This window comes from Hipposideros armiger, unplaced genomic scaffold (genome assembly GCF_001890085.2).
Source record: "Hipposideros armiger isolate ML-2016 unplaced genomic scaffold, ASM189008v1 scaffold_13, whole genome shotgun sequence".
In the NCBI taxonomy this organism is placed as follows: Eukaryota; Metazoa; Chordata; class Mammalia; order Chiroptera; family Hipposideridae; genus Hipposideros; species Hipposideros armiger.
The window spans coordinates 4,289,690-4,316,549 of NW_017731363.1; positions in this window are offsets into that span (position 1 = coordinate 4,289,690).

Genomic DNA, 26,860 nt, shown 5'->3' on the forward strand with positions numbered 1-26,860 from the left:
GTAATTGCATTTATATACAAAACAGCAATCAACAAAAAATGTAAAAGAAAACAATTACAGTTCCTAAAAGTATAACACACCATAAAATACACATAATAAAAGATATGTCAGACCTTTAATGAGGAAGTAAAAATTCTGCATTATAAATAAGCAACAGAAGTCTAAATAACTGAGGAGAAATACAATGTTTATGAAGAAGCAAATACAGTACCATAACAATGTTGATCTATAGATTGATGCAATTCCAATGAAACTCCCAAAAGCTGGGTTTTTTTTGTGAAACTTTGCAAGCTGACTAAAATATTTGTTGATTGTCAGAGAAGCAAAAATAGCCAAGACACTCCCAATAAAGGAAAATTAAGAGGAGGAATTTATCTTACCATTACCAAGAACCATTTGTGATAAGTTTACACGGTGACAAATAATTACTAGAATTAGTGGGGTGATCACATTGTAAGGTATAAAAATATCGAATCACTATATTGTACTCCTGAAACTAGTATAACCAATATTAGATTGTATAGCAACTATACTTAAATAAAAAAAAAATAAACTAAAAAAACGAACTATTTGAAACCTGTGGTAATTGGACAGCATGGCATATACCAATGGAAAAGAATAGACAACCCAGGGAACAGATCTCTGTGGAGGAAGAACCACTCCAAGAACCTTTTTTCCCTGCCCAGTACTGTCACATGACCAAGAAATACATTTTCATTGTAATTCAGCCATTTCATGAGTTTGGGACTATTTTATAAAGCAGCCTATTCTAATACAACTTCTATTGCCTTAGTGGCCATCCTGTGAATTTTGATATGCAAAAGTAACATTAATATTTAAATTAAGGTATTTGCCTTCCTGTTTAAAAACACAAGAACTTTAGAGTACTTTGACTTTAATCACCATCTGTCTATTTACTTGGTGCTGTTATTGGATATTATGGTTCTATTTTTTAACCTTATATTATTGATTTTGTACCCGAGGATGTTTTAGATTACCCACATATCTACTTTATTTAGTCATCATTTCTTCTTATATCTCCAACCTTCTATCTGAGATTACTTTTTTTTCTATCCATAGTACACTCCATAGAAATTCTTTTATGGGGAACCTCTGTTGGTGTCAAATTTTTAATATTTGGAAATTCCTTTATTTTTGCCTATAGTCTTTTGGGGAGGGGGAGGTCAATTACTCACAGTTTTAAAAGTTCACATTGAAATCAAATGCAACAAAATCAGGGGAAAGTGAGACTTGATGAATACATCCTCCAGGAACAAAGTTCCTGTAAGCAGAGTGAAGTGGGGCTCATCAGAGTGCCCGTCTGCCTCTGCATGAGACGAGCAGCAGGGGAGGAGATGGATTCTCCATAACAAGCCAGGAGTCTAGTGTAGCTGAGAGCAAGACTGCACTGTGTTAAATCAGGTGACTCTGTAATCCGGCAGTGGGAAAAACTGTCTATTCTATGGGGATGATGATAGTTACAGCACTGTGTCAGGATTCACAATCAGACTGCGGTCAGTGGGCCTTCCTCCGAGGGCATGGACAGTCTCCCATAACAGGGCCCTGAGTGCACAAGACTGCTCCCTGGCCTTGCCTGAGGGTCCACAGCCAGGACTGAGATTGGTGGGCCTGTTACCCAATGCATGGGCAGGCATGGCTCCTCCCAGGTCCCTTGGCAGATAGTGCTCATGACAAAGCCAAATGGGACTATAGCCGAGTCCCCAGGGGGCTGGGCCTATTTCCAGGTCTGTAACCACGACCATCATTGGTGAGCCTGCCACCTGGGTATGGGCCTGCCTTCTCAAAATGACCCTACTCAGTCTTGGGCCCCACCAGGGTTTCACAATCTTTTACTTGGATCCCAAAGTTGCCACAAAGGCACTTTTGTCTGTGAATGGCTGCTAAATTATTGTTGCTATGGGGCAATACGAGTGAGGCATCTCCTGTCCCACCTTCTTGCTGACATCACCCCCTATTACTCAAAAACGTTTTGTACAAATGTGGTTAGTGGTCCTCCGGAGACGAAGGTAAGCCTTAGAACTATTTGCTCACCAAATACCAGGTTATCTGAAATTATAGAGATATTGAGTTGTCAGAAAAGTCATGACGTATTTTTTCTATGTTTTTCGTTGCAAAAATGCGCCATGACTTTTCCGACAACCCAATAGGAAACATATACAATACATAGAAGCAAATAGAGATTATTCAACTCTAGTTGAAGTCCACCCAGCTTAAATGTTCTCCTGGTGAACGGCTGGAAAAGGAAGGAAGGGATTCCCAAGCACAAGTGTAATATTTAAACTTGTGAAATAAATTACATCCTATTCATAAAATGGAATTCTATGCAGCTGTGAAAAAAATCAAGGCCGTTCTACATGTCTTAGATGTAACAACTTACAAGCCATGAGAGAAAAAGCAAGCTATTTGTGTCAAAAGGGGATATGTGAACTTATGTATGCTTGTGTATGCATAGAATATAGCTGGAAGGTAAACAAGAGTGGTTACCTCTGAGGAAAGATTCTAAGGTTCTAAGATAGAAGGAAGAGTTACTTTTCATCACATATCCTTTTGATCTGTTCGCACAGATCACTTTGTATTTGTATTATGTTTTTTATTTTAATTTTTTTTAAATAACCTTTATCAATTACTGTTGACATACAATATTATGTTAGTTTCTGGTGTACAAAACAACATAGTGATTAGACATTTATATATCTCACAAAGTGATAACCCCAATAAGTCTATTACCCATCTGACATTACATAATTGTTACAATACTATTAACTATATTCCCCATGCTGTATTTTACATCCCCGTGACGATGTATAGCACCAGGTGGGTACCAGACTTGTCAGAGGGATCACTTAATAAGTTACATAAATGTCTAACCACTACGCTATACACCTGAAACTAATATAAAGTAATATTAAATGTCAACTATAAGTATATTTTTGATTTAAAATTTACTTATGTCAAAATAAATAAAAATTTGAAAAGTTATTCCAGAGCTTGAAGCAAGACAGTTCCCAAGCTCTCCCTAGAACAAAAAGAAAGAAAAAAAATACTTTCTTCTTCCCCAGTTTACTCTCTGTGGCACCATCCCGGCCTTATAAAACCCAATCCCCAAAGCCATAGTTCGTGTCCCAGTGACACCTGGCCTCTGCATCTTATTAGCAGCAATTTTCTTCTTTCACAGTTCCCTTCAGTCAGTCCTTTGACCAGCATTTAAATTGGGGACTCCATGGTTGGAACCATTAAAAATAAATCTAAAAATAGCCCTTCATTCACCTTAATAGCCTTCCCACCTCCACCCCCACCCCCAGCTCGAGAAATTATTACTTTTTGTTCATATTTTCTTTCTTCAGGAAATCGGTGTGTTTAAGCACTTCCTTTTCTGAGTTGATTAGCAAATCCCCCTGAGGGTTCAGAGGGCAGATCCTGAACAGCCACAACCCCTAGAACACAGGGCCCTGAACTTGGAAATAAGCAACAACCAAAAAAACCTCCAAGCACCTGAAATAGCAGATGCCATTAAGCCCTGTGTTAACATTCTGGGCTTTGTTCCGCAAACCAGTGATTTTCAAATTTGAGCCAGCATCAGAATCATTTGCAGGGCTTGTTAAAACACAAATTGCTGGGCCCCAGCCTCAGAGTTCCTGATTCAGTAGATCTGGAACACGGCCCAAGAATTCTCATTTTTACCAAGTTCCTTGGTGAGGCTGCTGGTCCTGGTCGGAGACTGCAGTTAGAATCTGGGGATTCTAAGGAATTAGCCTAAGGCGCTGACCTTCACTATCTTTACTAATTCTTTAAAATGTATGTACTCGTAGCATCTTTATCATAAATATAGTACATAGTCATTAGAAGAAATTTGGTTTACAAATGAAAAGTAGAAAGAAAAATATATCACCCATCGTGCCAACATCCACACTTAACCACTCTTTACCTCTTTTTTTTTTAGCTACAATTCCTAATAAGCCTGGTTATCTAATTCCCCAGGCCACCACAGATTAGAAACTGCTATCTAAAATGTCATGGGAGTTAGGGGGCTATTAAAAATGTGCCCAAAGATGTCCTTAATAAGTGGCCAGTGAGAGAGAAAGCAGGGAGAGGAAAATGTGAGTGGACACTGAACTAAATCCCCACGTGATCTAATTGAGCATGCTCTTCACCTTGACCCATCATATGCACAGGGGATTGTGGGACCGCTAAAGAGGGACATCCATGTCAACCAATAAGTGCGGGCAGGGAAGAAGGAAGACTCTCTGAAAGAAGGTACCTGAGCCTCAGCTGTATCCTAAAGGGGAGCTGGAACTGGGCAGGCAAAGAGAAGGTGGAAGGTATTCCGGGTCCAGGAGACAGGAGGCGCAAGGCCCAGGGGCTCCTGTGTGCAGAAGCCTAAGCACAACTGTGTTTCAACCAGAGCATCACCAGAGAAGTAGGGATGGTTAGAGGAAAAGTGTGAGACTCAAAGGCTGTGTCACCAAGGATGTTGTATGCTCTCTTCCCGAGCTTTATCCTGCAGGCAGTGGGAAGCCATTGAAAGGTTTTCAAACAACATGACACAAGCAGGTGAGCAGTTAAAATAGACCATCAGCGATTATGCAGAGTGGAGATGTGGCTTTTCCAGGCAGAGGTGGTTGGTGGTGAGTTCCAGAAAAGGGGCGATGGTGGTAGAGATAGAGATGAGAGGGGGATTCAGGAAATACTCAGGTGGCAAAAGCTGCAAGGTTTGAGGACTGACCGGGGTGGATGTGAGGCCGATGGAGCTGTGGAGGCTGGTTGTCTGAGGGGCTGTGTGCTTAGCGGTGCCTCCACCTGGAACAGAGGACGATGGAAGCGGAACTTGTTCTGAGGGAAGACGATGTGCTCAGGTTGAGTCATACTGAGTTGGAGGTTTGAGATGATACCCCACTTTCCATATTGTCTATTCAAGAAAACAGCCAGTGTAGACCACATTTTAGAATCATTTTTTTAAAGGGTTAAAAGAAATCTTTGGGCAACCAAAGGAGCTAGCTTCAATTTTCCAGAAATTATGGGCTGTGAGTTTCCTCATTCCCCAAGAAGACAGATGAATGAGGCATTGCAATGATGTAAATATGCCTTCACCTGAAGCGATTTACATTAGTCAGGCAGCTTGTCCACCGGTCATTTTTAAGAGTCTTTGGGACTCAGAAGTTGTGTACTTCCTTTTTACATTTGAATCTCTACAAAACTGTTTTGGAGAAGTCTAGGCCTTAGCTCAGCTTTTCAATGACTTGCTGAGGGCAGAGGTGAATGTAATCATCTTCTTAGAACACAAGTGAATTTCCTAGAAAAAGAGCAGCAGGGAACACCATGAACAGAATTGCCTCATGCTCTTGGGACAATCTATTCACCATGCAAGCCACTTGAGAAAAGAAACCAAAATCCACATCCAAAGTGAGGAGGAAAGGGCCGAATTAGAAGTCTCCGAGTCCTTTTGCTGGTCAGGGCCACTTCATCGTTTACCACAAACCAGAGTGGAAAAGGAAATGGGGCGTACATAGTTCTATTTGCAATATTATGGGATGTAGCAAGTCTAAATGCATTTGTTAGCATTTTAATTGGCGTCTTTTTTTATATATTTCGTGACCTTCAGTGAGGTGTTTGAAAAGCCATTCTGCCTGTCTGAGGATCCCTTTCAGGGAGATTCACCCCTGGATGCACTTGGGAATCACGTGGGGAGCTTTAAAAAGGTCAGATGCCTGGGCCCCATACTGTGAGAATCTGATGTTATTGATCTGGGGAGCAGCCTGAGCATCAAGATTTTAAAAATCTCCCCAGATGATTTTAATTGTGTAGCTAGTATTGAGAAGTAGTGCATTCAAGCCGTGCTGCTGACAGTTTTTAAAAATTTTTCACAGTAGACATGTCTTAATGTCGACTTGGCAGGAAGTACGTAACTGAATTTTAAGGTCTGAAAATATTTCAGTTAGGACAAAAGTAAATTAAAGGAAAAGAAAAACTCCTATATTTGCTCACAGATTCACAGCTATGCCAAGTCCACTAGACAGACAACTGGGCCATTGGCTACCAGCATGAACGTCAAAGTCAAAATGACAGGATGTATACCAAGTGCCAAGCATGCGTGAACTCACTTCTTGTGCTTTTCTTTCATTTGCTGAGCTGAAATTGAACTAGATTTCAAAAAGTAAGATTACATGTAATTGTCAATAGGGTGTATCGAGAACTTACTAAATGCTAGGCACTATTCTAAATCCTTTACATTTGCAAGCTCATTTAATCCCCCACACAACCCCCTTGCACAGATGAGGGTGTGGAGGCACAGAGAGGGTCAGTCAGTTGTCCAAAACCACAGCTGAGAAGTGGAAGACTTGAGAATCAAACCCAGAAATCTGGAGCCTGCACTTTTAGTCCCTACAGTAGACAGCCTCTATCATCTAGCAGAGAACCTAAAAGAGGAGAATGGGGAGGGAGATAACACAATGCATTCATATTGGGGGTTCCGGCAGGCACTGGGTGGGGATGAGCCAGACATATGCTTCAAGAAGTTCCCAGAGCAAGTAAGGCACAAAAACACCAGCAGGAAGTAGAGCAAGAAAAGTGCCATAAGAGAAGCGTAAGCGAACGTGCACATTGAATCAAAGGAAGAGAGGTTTCTTTTTTCATCAGTGAAAGCTCCCTGGAGCAGGCAGCATTAGAGAGTAGTTCCTTCTGACTGCAACACAGGTCAGAGGTAGGAAAGCAGCCAGAGGAGAGGAGGAAAGAGACGCTGGGACCTTATTTTAGGGGACATAGTTAAGTTCCTGGGGGGAGCCCTTTCCTTTTACTGCAATGCAACCCAGCCTGCTCTCACACAGAGAGCGAACTGAGCTGAGTTCTGGAGGGTGAATTTCCAGGTGGGAAAGAGCTGTGCCTGTCTCCCAGCACTGAATCTGACCTCTCCCTGGCACGTTTGTCACAGTGATAGCTGTCATGGTTTCTTGCCCAACCCCATATGTGCCCCAACCCTTCTCTGTCTTTAAAACTTGGGCCAAGCATGGAGACAGTGTTCTTTCTTGGCCTCTTTTGGCAAGTTGGGGTGTGCTGTCACTTTCAAGAATTTTGATAAATATTAAGGAAGAATAAAAGGAAAATAGTTATGTTGAAATAACATATTAGTATGGCAATAGTCAAGTTTCTAAGTACCAAGTTTCTGAACCCATATCCCAATAGAAGGAACCACATGGGCCACAAAATCTCTTTATCTTCAGACGATAACCCACTGTAGACCCAGAGGGCTAGTACAGTCTGAAGCCATAAGCAACTGGCCATTCACTAACTTCTTTCCTTCCTTCCCTCCCTCCCTTCCTTCCTTCCTTCCTTCCTTCCTTCCTTCCTTCCTTCCGTCCTCCTTCCTTCCTCTACCTACCCACCCATTCATCCAACATAAATTTATTGAATACCTACTATGTGACAGCTGCTATGCTAAAAATTAAGTGGTTAATACCTTTCTATGCTCTTCACCACCAGGAATAAACCTGTGTTACATTGGAGATTTTTCTCGATTGTTCACTCCTTTTTCTGCCAGTAACCGATCTTACAGTGCTTCCCAGTAGAGTAGAAAAAGTATACTTCCCTGCCCCTTTTGACTTTGGGCTTGGCCATGTGACTTGCTTTGGCCAATGAAATGTTAGCACATGTGACATAAGTAAAGGCTTTCAATGTGCTAGATGTTTGGCTTCTACCCTTGCACTTCTGTTATTCCTCATGAGAAGAGTGTACCCTGGGTAGCTGCTGCTCCCATAATGAGGAGACACAGAAGTAGACATGACTCAGTCTATAATCCAGAGCCTAGCCCAGAAGAACCATAGCCAATCTGCAGACCTCTGAGCCAGAAAAAAAGTAGATGTTTTAATAGTAAACCATTGAGAATTGGGGGTTGCTTATTATATAGCATTTTCTAAGCAATAGTTTACTAATAGACCAAGATAAGGCCTAGACCAACCAAACCAAAGAACCCCTCCATATACCACCCACACCATTTTTTCTTTTTCTTTTTCTTAAATTTTATTGGGGAACAGTGTGTTTTTCCAGGACCCATCAGCTCCAAGTCAAGTAGTTGTTTCAATCTAGTTGTGGAGGGTGTGGCTCCGTGGCCATGTGGGTATCGAACCGGCAACCTTGGTGTTATGAGCACTGTGCTCTAACCAACTGAGATAACCAGCTGCCCCATTTTTTTCTTTTTAACTATTAAAATTCCTAATTTTTTGGTGTGCATGTCCAAATCCCAGGGTCCTTTGAGTTTTAGTTTTGTCTGTAAACTGAGATAACAGGTAAGGATTAAATGAGTGTTTTATAGAAAGTACCTAGTACATAGTAGACACTCAATACATGGTAGCAGTTATTAAGATGATTTAGGAAGATAATTGCAGCAGCATAAGGGATAGTTAGTAGGCGAAAGGGAAGCTAAGAATAACACACTTATTGAGAGCATACTGTGTATCATGCATTGTTCTGAGTATTTTACATTTGTTAACTCAAAGAAATCTCACAACAACTCTCCAAGGTAGGTACTATCATCCTATTATATAGGTGAGGAAAGTGACGCACAGAAAGATTAAGTAACTTTTTTGAGGTAACACAGATAGGAAGCTGTAGACAAAGAATTTGAACATGGGCAGTCTGGCTCCAGAGCCCTTGCTTTTTTGTTTGTTTGTTTGTTTGTTTGTTTGTTTTTTAAAGGTATAATTGACATAAAGCATTGTATTAGTTTCAGGTGTACAACATAATGATTCGATATTTGCATATATTGTGCAATGATCACCACAATATCTAGTTAACATCCGTCACCATACATAGTTACAATTCTTTTGTTCTTGTGATGAGGACTTTTAAGATTTACTCTCTTAGCAACTTTCAAATATACAGTACAGTATTATTACTATAGTCACCATTCTGTACATTACATCCCATGACAATTATTTTACAACTGGATGTTCGTACCTTCACCTGTTTTGCCCACTCCCTTAGAGCCCTTGCTCTTAATCACTATGTGAGCTACCTGTAAGCAGGGAGTCCTTTTAAAAGGGTAGATGAGGAGTTCACATGAGCCAAGAGGCAGACCTGGACTAATCTAGTGCCCAAGGGCATGCAAAATAGGAAATGAATGAAAGACAATGCAGAGAGTACAATCTAGCAAGCTAACTTGCCAACTAACTGCAAGGGTATTGGCTGAAGTAGCAGAGCTCACTCTACTGTGTATGATTTTTGCAAAAATTTACCTTTTGAAAAGGTAAATTCTCAATCAGCTGCAAGTTCTAAGAAATTATATCATGTCCCAAGAAGTTATCATGAGATAGTTGAGAAACTTGAAGCATCTTATACAGTGGATGGAGACGCTATCTGATTTGGGACTGCCATTGTTGAACTAGAAGACACGTCAACTTCCACTTGTTCTTTTCTCAACCCAGAGATTTCATTTCTTCTCTAGTTGTGCCAAAGCCATCCATGTAAAAGTGTCTTCTGTGTCTAAGACTCAAGTAAGTGGAAAATAACAATATGCACATCCGGCTCCAATATTGAATGTCTACGTGAAGGTCAATCACCCCTTCCCAAAGAACAACTCCCTCACATGCCTTCCACCACTCTCACTCACCAAGAACCCTTTTCCTTGGGTGAGTTCAATCAACCTTCCTTATATTATGGATTCAAATTTATTTAGTTTCAAGTGGTTTATTACACATGTGAACATGTTTTCATTGTTCAATTTATGTTTTCCTCTTTGCAAAAAAAATAGTTTCAGTATCTGGAATTGGGATAGGATATACCATGATTTTTTCCCATGGAAATTAATGGAAATATTTTTTTTATTTAATAACTTTCTACTCAGTGGCAGCGTTTTCAGGATAAAGAATGGTTTATTTTGGTCACATAGTGGGAATTCAATATGTGTTTGATGAATGAACAGGTGCATGCATCAGTGAAAGTCACAGGAGGAGAGGAGGCGGGAGTTTCAAGATGGAGAAAGAGGGCTGGTACTACTCCCTATGGGGAGAATGCATAAATGGTGCATTATTTTCTTTCCATGCTCTCATTTCAGTCTCTTAGTAGCTATTTGAGAGATGTTTGCTCATTTGGTCCTTTGAAATCTAAGATTATGAGATCTAGAGATCAATAATCTTTGATTTTTATAAATAGTCTCCTTTTGAAATGTTAAAATGACTAATCCAGCTCCAAGTTCTACTAGGCTACCCTCCCTGGTGAAGCAGGCCAGTCCTCAAGATTAAATTATGTGGTTAAAGGCCTGTGTTAAAATGCAGAAAGGTAGAAAAAAATGTAGAAAGGTAGAAAATTAATCCATTGGAAACCATTATAGTGTTGGCATTAATCAGTGCCCTGAGGGGTGGGCTGTCCTCTGCCACACTGTCCAGAGATTGAAACTTGGCCTGGAGAAATGTATAAAGCTGAAAAGAGGCCCCTGAGCAGACTGGAGAGGCCACACGTAGGTGCTGAATTCCTGGGCCTGGGAATGGGTTGATGGGAAAAACTATAGACTGAATGTTTGTGTCCCCCCAAGATTCACATGTTGAAATTCTAACCACCAATGTGATGGGTAATTGGAGGTGGGGCCTTTGGGAGGTGATTAGATCATGAGGGCTGAGCCCTCACAAATTGAATTAGTGCCCTTCAAAGAGACATGAGAGAGCTTGCTTCCTCTCTGCTCTCTGCCATGTGAGGACATAGCCAAATGCTGCCATGGCTATGGTACTGTGTTATCACAGCCCAAGCACACTAAAACAGGAAGTCATCAAAATAGAGGACAAACATGCTGAAAATAAACAGTTGACTTCATCAGTTTCATTGGAGTTGGCCCTACTTGTTACACTGAATATTGTTTAGAATGTGTTATCCAGTGGCTGAAGATTAGACATGTGGTCATAGAGAATTTGCTGTGACATTTGTTATAGTGAGATTTGAATTCTTTTTTTAAAAACACCAATCACTGCCCATGTAAATTAGAAGTCCAGTCTTGGACATTGGCTGTGGCAGACACTCCTGGCTGCCTACCCAACAGCCCTGTCACCCCCTTTCTTTATAAGAAATAGAGCCCTGATTTTTTTTCCAGGTATCAGATAGCTGTGTGTTTCAGGTGACTTCAAGGTCAGGACACTTCCCCGCCCCCCAGGATTAATCTTGAGTAGTCAAAGGCAATCAGAACAATTCTTTTTTGCTGGTGATTGGTTTTGCAACAAAGTTGTGGTACACAATTCTGGTCAACTGGACATGAGAGGAAGTCTTCTGCGGGTGGGGTACAGTCTCTGGGAAAGGGTTTCCTTTACCCAAAGAGCAGTATATAGGGAGAAACTGCCCTTTCTGCCTCTGTCTATAGCTGGCTAAAAAAGTGATAGTAGGCACTGCTGCAGCCATCTTGCAGTCATGAGGGGACAAACATGTGGACCAATGCCAACATGCTGAGGGTGGCAGAACAGAAGAAAGAAAAAACCTGGGTCCTTGATGATATCATTAAAATTCTGAATGAACCTATCCTAGAACTTCATTCCTCTGGACGTGTTATATGAAGTTATAAAGGTTCTCACTCAAGGTGCAGTATGATTACCAGTAGCATCAGCAGGCCTGGGAGCTTGTTAGAAATGCAGAATCACAGCCTTCTCTAGACTTACTGAATCAGAATCTGCATTTTAAAAATAACCCCCAGTGATTCCTGGCCACATTCAAGTTTGAGAAGCACTGGTTTAAGCTGTTTCTAATCAGATTTTCTGGTATTGGCAGCTGAAAAGCAAACTGATATCCCATCTTTTACAGTGATAGTAAAGATCTTGTTTTCATATCACCACCAAGGAAAGGACAAAAGTGTTTCTACCTATGCAAGTCTTTGAGACCTAATAGAAAAGTTCCCTGGCTCTTTAAATTGTCTTTCCCCCCAACATTAAGAGGAAACAATGTATCACATGGTAAGTGCACTCTCTTTGACTTCAAAGGTAGTGAAAAAAGTTTTTAAACTCTTTTAAAATGCAGTACCTATGTGTACCTCTTGAGTTGACATCTCAAGGTAAACGAAGACTAAATAGGGCAAGATGTGAAAAGGGAACAAGGCACCAAAAGAAAAAAAAGTTCTGAACCGTTTATTTGGTTTAGATCATTAAGACATCTCAGATTTCCTCAAAAATGTAGTTACTCAAGAGTAATTATGGTTCCCATCCAGATTGCAAACATGCTAATAGCACAAAGTGAAATAATTCTGAGTTCTAAGAGAAAACAAGATACTCTCATAGCATTGTTATTCCTGAAAAGCCTACTCGAGTTTCTTGAGGTTGCCCAAATCAGGCGATTACCTAAGTCATTCTGTGTTTACACTGCGTGTAAGCAACTGTTACAATAAAACAGGCCACTAAGTGTGATTACTTAATGGTCTATTGGTAGACTTAACCAAACCCAATTTCAACAAACAAAAATTCTGCAGCTTTTTTTTTTTAACGAACCTTCACTGTTCTGTTTTGATTGCCTTTCAACAACAAGGTATTGGGAAATCATTAAGGTTGGTGCTTATTATGAAAACACTGTTATTAAGATTATTTCATAGCCTGAATTTCTGAAGTCTCATTTATTATATCTGAGAAGTAAACAACTGAGCAAAAATTATGCTGAGGATTTAAAGGTTAAACCAGTGTACGGTTTAGTGATGGTCCTTAAAAAATTAAGGCCTTAGGCTCACAAATTTCATTGGCATTTTACACTATAAAATCACTATATGCCCACTGTGGAATCACTGCAGATACACCATTCTACAGTGTTCATAAAAGCAACCAAGTGGCATAAACAAACTCAAAAGAGGCTCCACCCCCTGCTCCTTTCCAAAAAACAAGGCACTTCAAAACCTTGCTTCAGTCAGTTTAAATATCTATGGAAAATGAGAGCCAAAGCTAATGAGAAATAACTCCTGAACTGAATATTTGCACATTTCCCATTAAAGAACTAATAGAGACAACCTATTCCCATATTCCCAATAAGTCACTTGAGAGTTCATGGCTCTATTTGTAGATTTGTCTCGATGATCTTTTCCACTCTGGCTGCCTGCTTTCCTTTCCTCTTTAGCATCTCCAGTGATGGAAATGTACCAGAGAAAAGAAAGGAAAAAAGTTGAGACACATCTTTGAGTGGCTTCAAGGGTTGACTGAAAGGATTTGCCTCAAGAGGAGGCGTTTGTGCACCGCATGTGGAGCTCACTGAGTATCTGTGTCCTCCTGGACTCTGTTCTCATGGGAACCTGGCTCTATTTCTTCTGTCAGTTGAGTCTCTAGTCCTCAGGATTCAGACAAAGACCACACTGAAGAGTTTCATGTGGAATTATCAGATACTTGTATCTACAACGTAGCTGCCATGAGACCCCCTAGCCTGGAGGGGAAGTGGGCCTACAGGTATATGGGGCTTGTCTCCCCACCCTCAAAACCCACAATCTAGCCAGGGAATGAAAATTAAGTCACACTGAACTTTATGCCTTTGTTTCTTCCCAAATTTTATGGCTTAGAGAAAGCTTTGGAATCATTGTGTTTAGTTGTCCCCTTCTACAGATAAACTCTTTGGGCCTCAATTTTATGAAGAGACTTAACTGAAGTTCTCATAGATGATAAATGGTGGGAATAGCGCCCTGGGCTTTTTGGTTCTTGGAGGAGTGCTCCCTTTCTGTCCCTCGGTGCCTCTCAGTGAATAACCTCCTTGGAATACTTTTTTATTTTCACACAGCTTCCTTTCCTCCTACGTCACTAATGGCCCTTTCTCGGTCACTCCTGCTGGTTCTTTTTCAACTCCCCAAACTGTAAACATTGGAGGGTCACAGTTCTCTATCCTCACATCACTTCTCTATTTGCCCTCCCTCCCCTGGTGATCTCATCCGACTCATGGCTTTAAATATCATCGGTGGCTGATGTGTCTCCCCCTTCATTCCAGATTTCCATTTCCATCTGTGCCTACCTGGCACCTCTATCTGGATGTCTAAGAGGCACCTCAAACTTAACAAAACGAACCTTTACTAACGTGACTCTTGTTTTCCCCCTCAAACCTGGTCATCACAGAATCTTCCCCAGTTCAACTAAGGGCACCTCCATGCTTCTAAGTTTTTGAGCCAGAAGCAGGACACCATCCCTGACTCTTCTGTTTCTCTTATACCCCCACATCTCTTGCATCAGCAGCTTCTATTGGCTCTACCTTCCAAATACAACCAAGACCTGGCCACTTCTCATTACCACCACTGCTGCCCCTTAAACCAAGCCACAATCAATTCTCAACTAGATTATTGCAATAGCTTTGTTGCTTGGCCTCGCACATCCTCCTTTGATTTCTTAGACTGTATCCTTAACACAGTAGCTGAAAGAATCCAGTTAAAACAAAAGCTAGATCCTATTCCTACTCGAGCTCAAAGCCCTGCAGTGGCTCCCCTTCCCACTTAGATTAAGAGGCAAAGTCCTCCTAAGGGCCCACCAAAGGCCATCTGTGATCTACCTCTTTGTCCTCCTCCTCCCTTCACCACTTTCATGACTCCATCTCTTGCCAGTCTCTACTCACTTACTCTGCTCCAGCTCACTAACCTTCTATTCCTCAAATATGCTAGGCATCGTCCCACCTCAGGGCTTTTGCACCCTCCCTCAAATATCTCTACTGCTTGATTCTCTCAGCCTTTTCACACCTTTTCTCAAATATCATCTCAGTAAGTCCTTCAATTTCCATATTTAAAACTCCTCTTCCATCTTGGTATTCTCTATTCTCATTACTCTTTTATTTTTCTCCATTGCATGTATCCCATCTGATGTATCATGTTTTACATATTGATTTGTTTATTATATTAGGTAGGGTATTGCCTAATAGCTGTAAAACAAGAAATCCCAGAATTCCATGGCTTGATAAATATAGAAGTGGACAGTCTAGACCATGGGGTAGCTCTGCTTCAGATGTTCAGAGAGCTCGAGTCCTTCCATTGTATTGCTCTGCCACCTCCTAAGGCACTGTTCTCATATGCATGGTTGAAGCTCGGTCACTACTAGGTTCAGGTTCCAGCTGGCAGACAAGGGAAGGAGAACTTACTGAAGTACAACCAAAGTCTAAAAGCCCAAGCTAGAAAGTAGAGTAAGTAACTGCCAGTGAGAACTTAGTCACATGACCACACCTGATTGTAAGGGAGGCTGGAAAATGTAGTTTAGCCAAGTACCCCATTTTCCAAGGAAGAGATGAAAAATGGATTTTTTCTGGGACAACCATCAACATTTACTATCTATAGCCTGTCTCCTCTTGAGAATAGGAGTGCCATGAAGGTAGGGATTTTTGTCAGTGTTCTTCATTTCTGTATTTTGAGCACTCAGAATAGCTCCTGTTCACAAGAAAAGAGCTCAATAAATTTGTTGAATAAATGGAGAAATTGTGGCTGTAAAGGCTCTCCTCCTAGGTTTTACAACAGCAAACATATCCCCCCAGGACAACTTGGCATTAACTTTTTTGACTTGATCACATGAGAGCTCAGTAGAATGCCTCATTCAGGGGAATAGAGTCTAAGATTTCCCTCACTGCATCTCACTAGTGAAGCAGTTGCAAATTGTACATCTACTAGTGTCACACAAAGGGTCCTCTGTATATTGGAAGATGAACGTTGCCGTAGGAAGAGGAGTGTTCTCCCTAGTTCAGTAGGGGGTCCTATAACTATGTCCTACAGTGATTTGGGATGGCAGGAGTTAGAAGTTTTCACTTCAATAAAGGACTGCTGGTTGAAACCTTTATCTGTTCCATATTTCCTAGCATGACAATTTTGTATTAGAAATACAGCTCCCTCTCCCTAACTATGGGGGATATTTGTGCTGCTAATTAACCAGAATCAAAAGGGTCCAAAGAGCCTGGAGTGAGGCCAGACAAAGCCTCTGATGGTCTGTGAACTTGAGCTTCTGTCTCTCAAACTTTCTTCCCCTGGCAGACAGAACCCTTCCTCAACTCACTTGCCTTCCCAGACAGAGCATCTTAAACAACAGTTTTCCTCAAAATGTTCAAAATATAGCTTTTGAAAACTTACTGAGTAACCCAAAGCTCCCTGCAACAATCTTATAGGCCCAGTTGTGTTTTACCAAAAGTTTCCTAGTGCAAACAGATGCCTCTGATGTAAGGGTTGGCTCTGTCAGGCTCCAACAGTGGAAGAGAGGAAATAATCATGAAGCCCAGGAACAGAAAAAAAGTTTTCTTTCTTCAGGGGAAAAAAAAAATAACCCGACACCATTTTCAATTTAAACTAAGCAATGGAACAAAACAGGGGACTGCAAATTTTATCTCTTAACAGCCTTTATTTATCTAAGGTTTGTGTTAGCATTCTCAGTGGATGTTGTTTTAGTGACCAACTCAAACCCAAAGAATCAAGTTGCAAAGTGTTAAGCTGGCTAAAGTCGTTTAAAACAAATAATGGTGAGGTGTTTGGGGGTTTTATTTTTGTTTTGCTCTTTACATCTCAAAGTGCAAAGATTGAAACTCCAAACGCTCCAAGTGATTTTTTTATAAATATAGCCAAGAGTGAGGCATCTTCCTGCCTCCTTTTCAGAAAATATGTTGCTAAGTCACAATATGTTGATGAACCCTGGTGCGGAATCCACTTTAGTAAGAAGACCAATTGCACGTATGTTTTTGGAAATTATTCTGAGATACTTATCTATGGTTCTGAGCTTTTGTTTTCAGGTCTTTTGAAAAATGGTAAACACTTCAAAACTCTTTAAAGGTACTGACATTTTAATTTGTATGCTTCCCTTGTTGAATATTCTGGGAAACTGAACAAAAATATTAGAGAGGAAAGCAGCAGTGAATAAATAGAGAGTCAACACATGGTTTTTAAAAGAATGGGGAAATTAAACACACACACACACACACACACACACACACACGTCAGCAGAACCTTTATCTGTCGTTAATGTTTGTTTCCATCTACTTTCAAATGATTATCTTTTGGCCTGTTTTTACATTATGCTTGATTACCTAATATGATTATTATTATTAATCCATTCTTTCAGATGTTTAAAAAGCATCACATTCTTGCATGAAAATATTGTTTCATTTGTCTTCTCTTTATGTTTGAATTTCATGAAATCCTTGGATAACACTACCTAATTTGGGAGAGCTGAAGGCAGAACCTTCTATGCAGACCTAAATCTATGTGAAAGCATTTTACATTGATTCCATGTTTAGTTAGAAATTTGTTAAGACTACACTGAAGGGGAAAAAAATCTAACTGCTTCTACTGAACATATTATTTTCCCCTGGAAATACAATTTGTATTACCCCTTCTGAGTTTCTTTTTCACACTTTCAGTTTAGATTTTGGGTAGTAAAGGCTGTATGTTAACCAGCAATGGAAAGTCTAAGCCCCAAATTTCTGAAAAGCTCCTAAAAGTTAAACCATATAAAATTTTTAAAAAGCATCAATCATGAAATAAATATCCAGAATGGGCAAATCCGTAGAGACAGAAAGACTAGTGCTTGCATAGACCGTGGGATGAGTGATGGGGGCAGATGGGGAGTGACCACTAATGAATGAGTAGTGAAGGGGTTCAAAACGAGCCTCCCCACAATGTGCCACTTTGGCCTGTGGATTATTTTGAGCTGAAGGCAATCAAGACCCAGCAGACTCAAGAAAAGCTTTTACTGCTCACTTAACTCTAAAAGAATTTAGATAGAGGGCCTGGCCCAAAAAAGAGAGGTATTACTAGAGATAATTACTAGAGATACACACACACACACACACACACACACACACACACACACACACTTATCTGTATGGCAGGACAAACATCTAATTACCAATTACCAAATATCTGCTCTTATTGTCCTGTGAATTACCCTCCTCCCCTTTGAAGCACCTACTGGGGCTTTTCCATTCCTTAGCTCAGGATGGCACATAAACCTCAACTGCCCAATTTGTCCTTGGGTCTCATTGTTTTTGTGGGGCTCCCATACATAATTATTTTTTTCTCCTGTTAATTGATATCAATTTAATTAATAGACAAGTCAAAAGAACCTAGAAGGGTAGAGGAAAAAAATTTCCTCCCCTACCCTAGTTTCTTTTGGAAGGGATAATAATGTCCTAAAATTAGATTGTGGTGATGGTGCACAATTCTGTGAATATAACCAAAAAAGGAATTTAATTGTACACTTTAAATGGATGAATTATATGGTATGTACATTATATCTTGATATAGCTGTTTGATTTTTTTTTTTTTTAGCTGAGCTATCCTGCCACCTGTTGGCAGCTCAGCTCGGGCTGGGACTCGAACCACTGTTGCTCAGAGCTCACACTCTTTTTTTTTTTTTAAAGATTTTTTATTGGGGAATTGGGGGAAGGGGAACAGACAAGTTGCTGTCGTTTTGTTCTTCAATCTAGTTGTGGAGGACGTTGCTTCACTGGCCCAAGTTGGCACCATCATTGCGCTCTTCTCTGGCGAGGCAGATCAGTCGCCGGCTTCTGGACGGCCGCTCACTGCGGCGGCTGGCCGCTCACGCTGGCTGCTGGCCACACACGGTAGCCCATGGCAATCCACTGCCACAGGGACTGCAGCCCACGCCGTCGCCGGCGACTCATGGCAGCCCAGCTCCAGGTTGAGCTGTTGTTCAGCATCTCAGCTGCGGAGGGCAGTGTCACTGGCCCTCATATGTGGGATCCGAACCGGGGCCCTCTGGCATCCCAAGCGAGTTCTTAACCATCGCGCCACTCGGCCGGCCCAGAGCTCACACGCTTGAGCGAGCTCTTAACCAACTGAGCCACTCGGCTGGCCCTAATTTTTTCTTTTTAAAGCATGAACCATGACAGGCTTAAAACAAAGGTCTGGGCAGTGCCAGATACATATACACACAGAAACCCCTTTCCTGCCTCCCCCTCACCAACTCCATCCCTATCCCTACAAAAGCAGGACAGATGTAGGCATCCACTAGGCTGGCCTGAATGGAAAGCACAGGCTCTCTTCAGCAAAAGAGGCTGAACATTTTTAAACAAAGGAAATGTGGATCATTATTGGTTCCATTTGTGAGAAAATCATTGTTTTCCTGAGACACCACACACATTTCTTAAACACTGAAAGCAAAAGCCTCAGAAACATGAGTGATAGACAAAGTCTCATCCCATACAACCTTGTTCATACCTCTGCTTGAGCAAGTGACAGTGTGTCATTTATCTTCAGGGATGGACAGTAGAGGTTTTCAAAATGTTGGAAATCGGTTTTCAGTTTTATGAAAGAAGCTAACATATGAGTAGGGAGGGATTCTATTGTACAAAGACTCCATAGAATTTTCTGGGTATGAAATGAAATGAAGGAAGCAAAAGGGACCCTCAATATTTGACCTGCATATAGCTGATGGAGTTAAAGGAAGGTATAATGGCCACATTCCCCCTCTCTACCACCACCACCACCACCTACTTTGCCTGCTGTGGGATCCTAATTCCGGAAGTGAACAAGGTTAGCTGATCTTTGGGGTATAGGAGTGTTTATTTGTGTGTGTGGGGGGGGGGGAGGGGTTAAGATGGTGAGTGTGAATACGTGTTAGTTCTGCATTTAACACTTTCATCATAGCCTGCCTCAGGGAGGAAATGAAAATCATAAACCACTTAAAATATTTGAGGGTAAGAAATTTTTAAAAACTATTTCCTTGAATATTGACTGGACATTTGATAAGGAATTCATGTTAAACATTTTTAAGAAGTGATAATAGCATCATGATTATATTGTTTACAAAGAGCCCTTATCTCTCTGAGATACATACTGGAGTATTTATGGATGAAACAATATTATATTGGAGATTTGCTTCAAAAAATTTAGGTGAAGAAGAAGTAGGTGGAAGTAGAGGATGAAACAAAGTTGGCCAGGCGTCCTTAATTGTTAAAGCCAATGCAGTGAGCAAAGAGGTTCATTAGGCTGTTCTGTCTACTTTTATAAATGGTCGATGTTTTCCATGATAAAAAATGTTTAAACATTTTAAGAAAACAGACTTTCACAAACATTCAGAACAAAAGTTAGAGCCCAAGGCCAAAGATTCTAAAAATGGGGCATTTAGTAGAAATGAAACACTTGTGAAAATAACATTCTAACATTACAATAAAAGAGCTATTGCCAAACATGAATGGAAACGTTGCTCTATAATCAAGTTCAAGTGGATGACAGTATTCCAGCAGTGTCTACTTCTGTCACCCATTTCAGAAGGGAGTTGACCCAAATAAGAAGTTGCCCAGCTGAAGCTAATTGGAAGTAGCAGGCTGACGCCAGGCAGTGCAGAGAGCACTGGCCTGACGGCCTCTTGGACTAAACACACTGCCAATCCGAAAGGAGTTTCCCAGATGAGACCAGGAAGGACAGATTTAAGAAAAGAACGGAAAAACAACCTTCCCTTAGGCTGGAAATTATTCTTTCTTTTTTTTTTAAGGGGAAGGAGACAAGAATTAAAATTAAATTCTTATCTACTTCAACAACATAAATGTCCTCTCTCATAAAATTTTTATTCCTTAACTTCATATTCACGCAGTTTGACCTGTCTATAGTATGACACACATTCAAATTTCAATTCACTAGCATGAAACTGATCAGGGCCTTCTATTAACTGAAATTTTGCTACATTCTCTGTTCAAGAGAAGATTTTGACTCATTTCTTCTGGAAGCTCTAGGGAGAATCCCTTTACTTGCTTTGTTTTTAACTCTTTCAGACTGCCAGCATTCCTTGGCTCATGGCCCCTTCCTCCATCTTCAAAGCTAGCAATGGCCGTCAGCTTTTCTCTGAACTCTTCTCACTCTGAACATCACTCTGAGCTCTTCTCACTTTCTCTCTTCCACAAGGATCCTTGTGATTACATTGGGCCCCACCTGAATAATCCAGGAAAATCGCCCCATTTTAAGGTCAGCTGATTAGCAACCTTAATACTATCTCAATCTTAATTCCCCTTTGCCATATGTAGCATATTCACAGGTTCCAGGAATTAAAACATAGACATCTTTGAGAAGCCACTATTTTGTCTACCATGGGGCCTAATAGGAAATAAGCCATTCACTAATCACACCCTCATTAGGTTTTTGCTGATTCTTGGCAATTGGCTCACGTCATTGGCAAGGATGAGGGTATGTCAGCAGCAGAAGAATAACACTTCTGGTCTTAAAATCAGGACAATTAGTTCACTGTGATACAGAGGATTGTGTGTGCATTGGTGTGTATCAGGGAACACTGGGAAGCAGCATGGGAAACAGCTGAGAGTGTGGGCTCTGGAGTACAGTGATTCACAGCTCTGCTCCAGCACTTATGGGATCTTGAACCAATCAATTACTTGCCTTCTTTGTGGCATCAGTTTTCTCATGTATCAAATGGGAATAATAACACCTACCTTGCAGGGTACTGTACAGATTAGATGAGAGAATGAATGGGAAACAACAGCACAATGCCTAGCCTATAATTAACAACATTTTTGCAGAACTATGGGATTCTACTTTGAGTTGAACCATGTCCTTTGAACACAATAACCACATGGAGAAAGTGTGCTGTGGCCTAATTTCCCTGCAAGGTAAATTTTGGTTCTACTCCGCTAGCGCATTATAATTGGGTCCTAATTATGAAGTCTAAAGCAACATTCAGAGGGCCTTAAAATAGCACTACACATAAGCACCTGGTTAATAAAAACCTTCTGAGGGTGATAATACCTCAAAATATTTATACTTAAATTACTCTGGCAGACCATTCATTGGGGAAACTTCTGAGGGCTTGCCAAGTATAGCACTCATCACATGTTCAAAATAGATGTCAGAAAGCCATTCAATAAGTGCAGTAGCTTTTATAGTCTTAAGAAATTGCATTAAATTACTTTAGCCCAGGTATGGTATAAAGCTTGTTCAAATATAAAAGCAATTATTTTTCTCAGTTTGAGAGTCAATCATCATATGTTTTCAATAAGCAAAGTTTTAACTACTTGGTGCATCATACATGTCCTCTGCCAGTAATGTATTCATAAAAATCTTCTTGGCATCTCTTAATTATTTGTGTTTCAGCAAAATTAGTTGCCTAAGGCCACCCGCCAAAAAACTAATAGCAAACCAGAGAAAGGAATCCTAAATCCCATTTTGATACCCCCACCACTAACATACTCATGTGTAGTATCAAATGAAAACAAAAATCATTGTCTCATACAGGACTTCCATAATCTCAGGAAAAATATTGACATCTTGCAGAGTTATTTTTCTATGGTCTGTCTGAATATCAGAATCAGAAGCTCTCCAAGCTGCTCCAGATGCACACCTATTTTTTTATCCAGAAAAGCATCCGGAGTGAAGAGAGCATTCTCAAATGCGTACTAATTTCAACTTTCATTGACAGTTCATATAGAAGAGAATTCTTTCCTTTGAAGAAAATAATTCCAACTCCTGATAGCTTTTTCTTTCCCCATCCCTAGGGCTTCCCATGTTTTTTGAATTCTCCACTTCAGAGTAAAAATTTCAAGTGAAGCTGACTCATGTATGCCATGATTAACTGTAACTTTTTTTCCTTTCTTCCTTCAGATCCTTTCCACAATGTGAATATTTCCTGTGACGGCTAGTCAAAATTTCTCGGCCAGCCAAACTAAGCAAAAGATGACCACTTTTTCAGTAACTGAAAGGTCTTTGAAAGCAGCTTCAAGATCTCCATGAACTTGGAGATAGGCTACTGTCTAATTATATTTTTAAAAATCTAACTATAAATGCAATTAAATCAAGAAAGTGCACAAATGGATAAAGTTGTTGACTACTTCGCCTAGCTATTTAAGTCTGCATCAATGGGTTTGATGATTTGCTTATCAAAATAGATTTATAAAATATAATCAAAAGTCATCTTAAAGCCAAGTAATGTATGTAAGTCAACCAAATTCCAAAATTTAAGCCCTTGGAAGAACTGTCCATAAGCATAAAAGAATGACATTTCAATGCTGTGAATAATGAAGAATTTGTTCCTTTTTCATATTTATCACTATTGTTTCATAAAAATATCTTATTCTTGTTTCTTTTAGCTGACACATGTGTTTAGAAGTATGTAATTCTCAAAAAAAACATTTTTTAATGATAATATCCATTGATAGTAAGAACACGAAATGAGCCCCAAACACTTCTGATGGAAACTAGAATAGCCTTTCTGTTATTTGGCAATAGTGTATCAAAAACCTTAAAACTATGCATCACCCTTTATCCAGAAATTCCATTTCTTGAAATTTATTCTATTGGGTTGTCGGAAAAATCATGATGTATTTTTTCTATGTTTTTTGTTGTAAAAATGCGTCATGACTTTTCCAACAACCCAATAATTAAACCATCAGCAAAGCACCCAAATCAGCTTATCAAAGGCCTTTCTCAAACAAAGACAGTTCCTTCTTTTAGAGACAATAGGGTACCAGATGGAAAACATGATATTTTTGCTCACCCCACTGCACATAGACATAAATATCTTTTGTGTCAAAATTTACTAGAACCCACTAGAATGACTAATATGAAAATGACTGATAAAGCTAAATGTTGACAAGGATGTAGAGCAATTGGAACTCTCATAATCTGCTAGCGGGAGTGTAGAATGATAAACCACTTTGGAAAACTGACAGTTTCGGTAGGGTTTAACACACATCTATCTTGTGACTCAGCAATTCCACTACCAGATATTTATTCAAGAGAAAAAAATATATATGTTCCCAGAAATATTTCTATAAGAATGATCAGAGCACCCTTAATAGCTCCAAACTACAAACAGCCATATGTCCATCGACAGGAGAAGAGATAAATTGAGCTACACCTTTACAATGAAATACTATGCAGCATTCATAGCATGGATGAATCTTACAGCCATTATGCTGAACGAAAAGAAACTGGACACAAGTACATATTGTACAATTCCATTTCTATCAAATCCTAGAATAGACAAAACTAATTTATGGTGATAGACATAAGAAAGTGAGGTAATGAAAATTTCTATATTTTGTGCTGGGTGGTGGTTACACACATGAATATAATAGGAATAAAACTAATCTAACTGTGCACTTACAAATTATGCATTTTGTTATATGTAAATGAAGTCTCAATTTTTTTAATAAAAAAATAATTACCCCAAAATATAACCTGCTAGGACACATTTGGATCTTAAAGTGATTCTTCCACACCCATAGGGGAAAAAATGGGGATTAATATTTTGGCCCTGCTCTGTTCCAGGCTCTCTGTGAGACACTTAACATAGAATAATAAGACTTCCTCATGAAACACTAGGTAATTCCAGGAACAAAATGTAATTCTGTGATATTTCTTATCAGGCTATTTGAAGAGCAAGCATTTCAAGCATTTTAATGGCAGATGGTACTTTTAAGGAATTTTTATTTCTAGGTGGACTAATAGTTTTCCCAATAGTTCACCTTGAAAATGATAGTAATACCCATCCAATTTACTACAGCAGTAAAGAAAGTATTTCTACATAAATGCCTGATGAATTTTATTTGTCCTAACAAGATTATATTTGTCAGTTGAAGGGCTTACATTAGTATTGAAATGCTAAATTTACATATGACAATGTTAAGTGCTCCACCAACTCCAAAGCACACCAAAAAAAATAATAAATTTTCCTTTGACTCACAATAAATCTTTTAATAGAATTTTATTTCAAGAATATTATAATCCAGGAAAATTCCAGATGTTCATTTTATAAAGCCAAAAGGAAGAATAGAACAAGAATAATCTATAAAACAGAAGTTGCTATTTGGGGGAGAAAAATGAAGTGTTCAAACAAAGAAAATGGATTTAGGTTTTCTTAAAAGATAAACAAAAGTTGAAAGGCTCTTGGTGAGTGGAATCTGTTATCACTGAACTTGTTGACTAACTACACAGGTATGACCCGTGGTACTTTAATTTAGTGCAAAAAGACAGCCATGATTTCAAGGAATTTACTTTTTGCTGTCATTTCATATTTATATGACACCCTTTGGAAAGAAATTAAAAATCCTTTCCTCTCAACTGCTAGTACTTTTCCCTTGACCATAAAAGAAAGTCTAAACTTTAAGCCTCATATTTGAATACTTTTATAATTTGACCCAAAGTTATCTAACCTTTATCTCCTACTGCTTTTCTACACTTGCCCTTTGATCCAGCCAACCTTATTTACTTGATGACTCCAGAGGGACTTACCAATTTTCACCTCCAAATTTTGTTCATGCTATTATTCTTGGTAAGGTGGTACAGTGGAAAGAGTATGAATTAAGTTAATTTCCACTCCCCATTCCGTTATTATTGGGTTGTTGGAAAAGTCATGACGTGTTTTTTTCTATGCTTTTCATTGCAAAAATGCGTCATGACTTTTCTGACAACCCAATAATTAGCCATGTGATCCACTCATTAGCCATGTGAGCTTGGACAGGTCTCTCAATCTTCTTTAACATTGATTTTCTTATCTGTAAAATGAGAATACTAGTATCTACCTCTATTTTGATATTTTAGTACTCTATTGTGTAATGAGATGGCTGATGTGCCTGACACATCATACATGATAAATGCTACTTCCCTATCAGGTTTCATTCTCACTTCTGCCTAGAATTTACGGCCAGCTTGATACCATCCTAAATCATATCCTTCCTTCAAGTCCCACGTCTTGAAACCTTGTCAAACCAGCCCTTTACCTCTCAATTGGTCTGTAATATCATTCAGTCCCATATTGCTAAAAACTTCCTAAATTTGATGAAATATATGAATATAGACATCCAAGAAGCTCCACAAAATCCAAGTAGGATGAACTGAAAGAGATCCACAACACACATTATAACTAAACTTTCGAAAGACAAAGACAAAGGGAGAATTTTGAGAATACCAAGAAAGAAGCAGTTTATCACATACAAGGGATTCCCCAATAAGATTATAAGCAGATTTCTCATCAGAAACTTCAGAGGCCAGAAGGCAGTAGGCCAATATATTGAAAATGCTAAAAGAAAAAAGAACTGTCAACCAAGAATTCTATAATCCAGCAAACCTGTCCTTCAAAATTAAGACATGTCTTAATTTAAGAAATTAAGACATGTTTTAATTTAAGAAATACTTGAGGGAGTCCTACAGGGTGAAATGAAAGAACACTAGACAATAACTTGAAGAAATAAAAATCTCAATAAAGGTAAATACATGGGCAATTATAAAAGCTAGTATTATTGTAACAATAGTTAGTAACTCCACTTTTTGTTTTCTTCATGATTTAAGATACTAATACATTTTTTAAAAACAATAAGTCTGAAAACTAGTATTATTGTAGCTTTGGTTTGTAACTCCAAATTTTGTTTTCTTCATAATTTAAGAAACTAATGCATTTAAAAGAATTAATATTTTGTGTTTTGGGGCACACAATATGTAAAGATGTAATTTTGTGACATCACCAACCAAAGGGTGGGAACAGATCTGTTAAAACTTTAGAATGTTAAGTGTTATCACCATAGTAACCACCAAAAATAAATAGCTATAGAATATACACAAAAGGAAATGAGAAAGGAATTTAAATATTTCACTATAAAACAATCAACTAGGGCCGGCCAAGTGGCACGTTGGTTAAGAGCTGGCTTGGGACGCCAGAGGGCCCCGGTTCAGATCCCACACATCAGGGCCAGTGACACTGCCCTCTACAGCTAAGATGCTGAACAACAGCTCAACCTGGAGCTGGGTTGCGGTGAGTCGCCTGCATTGGCATAGGCTGCAGCCCCTGCTGCAGTGGGTTGCCATGGGCTACCATGTGTAGCCAGCAGCCAGCGTGTGAGCAGCCCTCAAGCTTCCGTAAGCGGCTGTCCAGGAGCCAGCGACTGGTCTGCCTCACTCGGGAAGAGCGCAATGATGGTGCCAACTTGGGCCAGCAAAGCAACGTCC